Below are 4,965 nucleotides of genomic sequence, written 5' to 3' on the forward strand. Positions count from 1 at the left end.
AACTATCTATAGAAACCGGGATAAACTCCGGCTCTAAAGGAGGCAGTTTTGTTTTGTTTGTTTTTTTTTTATTTTGGCGGCATTATTATTAATCCCAACACCTCATTACCGTTCAGAGCTAGAGAGTTCTATATGGGTCTTGTTGACATTAAACATTAAGGCTTAGTGTACACTGTTGATTTTGTAAGACGACCGACCTAAAGTCAAAGCAAACACTAAATCGAGCGACTGAAGATAAAACTCTGTGAATGTTTGGATTGACCTACAAAAAAAAGTGTTTTTTTTTAAACCCGTTGATAGAATAGCTCCAATTAGAGAATAAATATTCTCATTCTTTAAAAAGTGACATGAATACAACAGCTTTTAAAAAATGAACAAATTTTTTTCAAACACGGAACGTTTCGGGCTCAAACCTTTTCATACAATAAAAACATAAATACATTATTACGAAAAAAAAAATAGATCGACACGACAGAGAAATTCGGTACGTCCTCTCTATAGATAGAATGCGCTTGGCCAAGGAGTTCACAACATTGCCATCCGGAAGTATAACGGACGAACACACAAACTCTGTGTAACCATGAACTTTTATAATCTGGTTAATACAGTTTAGTGAGAACAACTCACAAACGCGGATGGCAAAAACAATAACAAAAGCCTGAGTGACGTCATCTGCATACTATCTATAGCTAGTTCGAAGATGACGTCACTCAGGTCTTTGTTATTGTTTTTTTTTTTTGCCATCCGCGTTTATGAGTAATGCTCACTGAACTGTATTAACCTGATTATAAACGTTCATGGATACACACAGTTTTGTGTTGGTCCGTTATACTTCCGGATGGCAATGTTATGAGCTTCTTAGCCAAACGCATACTATCTATAGATAGTATACGCTTGGTTAAGAAGCTCACAACATTGCCATCCGAAATACAACGAACCAACACACAAAACTATGTATAGATAGAATGCGCTTGGCCAAGGAGTTCACAACATTGCCATCCGGAAGTATAACGGATCAACACACAAACTCTGTGTAACCATGAACTTTTATAGTCTGGTTAATACAGTTTAGTGAGAACAACTCACAAACGCGGATGGCAAAAACAATAACAAAGGCCTGAATGACGTCATCTGCATACTATCTATAGATAGTAAGCGATTGGTAAGAAGCTCACAACATTGCCATCCGGAAGTATATCCTGCGTTTATGAGTAATTCTCACTAAACTGTATCAACCAGACTAAAAAGTTCATGGTTACACATAGTTTTGTGTGTTGGTCCGTTATACTTCCGGATGGTAATGTTGTGAGCTTCTTAGCCAAGTGTATACTATCCATAACCTTGAACTTTTATAGTCTGGTTAATACAGTTTAGTGAGAATTACTCATAAACGCAGATGGCAAAAAGAAATAACAAAGACCAGAGTGACGTCAACTTCATTCTATCTATGTAATACGCTTCAACAGTCGTAACGTCACTTCCCTCATAATGACGCATGGTAACTTCGTAACTAGCTCTAAACTATCGGAACAATGACGGACGTCCTTATGAAATATTTCTCCGACGAGCATAAAAGCGTATCCAGAGGGAAAAAAAAAACCATTATAAATCTGATTATGTTTTGACTTTTACAAATTCTGATCACAAGACATATGAAAAGTTCGAGCCAGCATGAAGAATAAAAAGTACCGATTTTCTTTGTTTAGAACACGATGGCCGCCGTTGCTGGGCGACGTGACATCAGACTATTGAATCCAATTTCTATGTTGTCGATCAGGTTTTTTCATAATGTATTTGTGTTTTCATTATTTGTTTTGTTTGTTGGTTTTGTTTCTTTTTTGAAGGAGATATAGATAGTATGCCCTTAGCTAAGAAACTCACAACATTGCCACCCGGAAGTATAACGGACCAACACACAAAACTACGTGTAACCTTGAACGTTTATAGTCTGGTTAATACAGTTTAGTGAGAATTACTCATAAACACCGATGACAAAAATCAATAACAAAGACCCGAGTGACGTCAACTTCATACTATCTATATGCGAATTCGTCCTTATTGTTTTGAGTTTTGTTGATAAAGTGCTAACCCGAGGGGTCCAAGTATGTGTCTTCGACCAATAAATCTAAGCTAACAATTCTACACTTATCTTTTTATGTTGTTGTTGTATGGGTCAAGTTGTACACATGAAAGGAGGTCTGATAACCAAACACAATTGGATTCAATAGTCTGATGTCACGTCGCCTAGCAACGGCGGCCATCGTGGTTCTAAACAAAGAAAATCGGTACTTTTTATTCTTCATGCTGGCTAGAACTGTTCATATGTCTTGTGATCAGAATGTGTAAAAAAAAAAAAAAACATGATCAGATTTATAATGTTGTTTTCCTCTGGATACGCTTTTATGCTCGTCGGAGAAATATTTCATAAGGGCGTCCGCCATTGTTCCGATAGTTTAGAGCCAGTTACTAAGTTACCATCCGTCATTACGAGGGAAGTGACGTTATGACTGTTGAAGCGTATTATTATGAGCTCGATTTAACATCGTTTTAACGAGACAACGTTGCGTTGTCTTGAGATGATTTCAATTACAACAATGAGTCCATAATAAGTTGGGTTATCAGACCTGCAGAAAAAATACACGTCAGTCTGGGTGGTTAGGATCCTAAAAATTGAATTGCTGGAATCACCCCCCCCCAATGAATGACAACAAAAAAACGGGCGGGGGGATTCAGGTTTAATTTTTGTTGTTGTTTTCTTTTTTGTTTTGTTTTGTTTTGTATTTTGTTTTTTTGTTTTTTTTTTCTTGTTTTTGTATTAATTGTGTTTGTTTATAATAATATCGCCTACAGAGATCATATCTTGCCCTGCATATTAAGCCATATTGCTGGCTTAGGACCCCTTGTAAAGCGCTTTAAGCACGTTTAGTGTCCATTGTGATATATAAATGCTCAAGTAAATAATATGTAGACCTTCAGAGCCATTAACCCATGGAGCCAGAGTTTATCCTGGTTTCTATAGCGTGAAACCGAAAATAGCAATTGCTTGCTACCCTTTTGATAGGACGCTAGTCTATCGCAAAGTACTTCCACTAGATTTAACAGAACTAGCTACCCAATTACTGCTGGGTGGACAGGGGGGTCAGAAAAAAAAATCTCGACTGCACCCGGGATCGATCTCGGTCCCTTTGCTTGTGAAACGAATGCTCTATCAACTGAGCTATCGGACCCCCCCCCCCCCCAATATATAATATATGCATCCAATCCTACCTTTCCGATTAGATGGTTCCCTGGAGTAGTGTGGTCTAGGGGTCCACACAACTGGTTTGGCTGTAACGTGTGGTACGGGGGTCCACATAACTGGTTTTGTTGTACGGTACGGTCTCGGGGTCCACCAAACTGGCTTCTGTGTATTGTGCGGTCTTGGGTTCCACATAGCTGGTTTATTTGTATTGTGTGGTTTAGGGGTCCAAATAGCTGGTTTATTTATATTGTGCGGTCTATGGGTCCACACAGATGGTTTTGTCGTATAGTGCGGTCTAGGAGTCCACCAAAATGGCTTTCTTGTATAATATCGCCTTGGAGTTGTGTGGCGCTGTCTGGTAGTTCTATCTGTTGAAGATTGGGAAAAGATGTTATTTAAAATCGTATAGAGATAGAACGAAAATGACTTCACTCAGTTCTTTGTTATTGTTTTTAGACTCTCACTACATTCTATAGATAGTATGCGTTTAGCTGAGAAGCTCACAACATTGCCATCCGGAAGTATATCGGACCAACACATAAAACTATGTGTAACCTTGAACGTTTATAGTCCGGTTAATACCGTTTAGTCAGAATTACTCATAAATGTGGATGGCAAAAAAAAAAACAATAACAAAGACCAGAGTGACGTCATCTTTGTTCAATCAATTAATCAGACTATAGACGTTCGTTATATCGGCTGGCGATGTTATTATTGTTTTTAACTAAACGCAATGCATCAATAGAAGGGATGAAATTGACGTCACTCAACTCTTTGTTATTATTTTTACGACAGCCTGTTAATGATTAGTTCTCACTAAATCGTATCAGTCAGACTATAGATAGTATGCAGATGACGTCACTCAGGCCTTTGTTATTGTTTTTTGCCATCCGCGTTTATGAGTAATGCTCACTGAACTGTATTAACCCAACTATAAACGTTCATGGATACACACCGTTTTGTGTGTTGGTCCGTTATACTTCCGGATGGCAATGTTATGAGCTTCTAAGCCAAGCGCATACTATCTATAAACGTTAAAGTTAAAGGTTACAAACAGTTTTGTGTGTTGGTATGTTTGATTTGGTTGACGGATTTTGCGAGTATTCCACCTAAACGCATAGCATCGGTTTCTGTTTTGATCACGTGCCATTCATGTTTATGCGTAATTCTAACTAAACTGTATTAACCAGACTATAAACGTTCAAGGTTGCACAAAGTTTTGTGTGTGGTCAGTTATATTTCCGGATGGCAATATTTTAAGTTCCTTCGCCAAGCGCACAGAATATATATTTTGTTCCACTCTGTCAATTGAAAATACCAATTATTTAAAAAAAGTAAAACAAACATTACTTTGGATTAAAAATCTCAAAATTCTCTAACCATTTCATGATCCTTTGTATATGAGATTATAGAAGGGACGTAATACGCTTCAACAGCCGTAACGTCACTTCCCTCGTTATGACGCATGGTAACTTAGTAACTGGCTCTAAACTATCGGAACAATGACGGACGCCCTTATGAAATATTTCTCCGACGAGCATAAAAGTGTATCCAAAGGGAAAAAAAACATTATAAATCTGATCATGTTTTAACTTTTACACATTCTGATCACAAGACATATGAAAAGTCCTAGCCAGCATGAAGAATTAAAAAGTACCAATTTTCTTTGTTCAAAAGAACCACGATGGCCGCCGTTGCTGGGCGACGTGACATCAGACTATTGA

The 4,965-nt window shown here is 37.8% G+C and overlaps 1 protein-coding gene across 2 annotated transcripts in view; it reads right to left on the reverse strand.

Annotated features, from left to right (window-relative positions):
* The window catches only part of LOC144977410 (uncharacterized), a 95,067-nt gene that overhangs the window by 77,759 nt on the left and 12,343 nt on the right, over nucleotides 1-4,965 (reverse strand). The gene's annotated exons all lie outside the window — the stretch shown is intronic.

This window comes from Berghia stephanieae, chromosome 7, assembly GCF_034508935.2.
Source record: "Berghia stephanieae isolate SIO BIC M18660-M18661 chromosome 7, UCSD_Bste_1.3, whole genome shotgun sequence".
Lineage (NCBI taxonomy): Eukaryota > Metazoa > Mollusca > Gastropoda > Nudibranchia > Aeolidiidae > Berghia > Berghia stephanieae.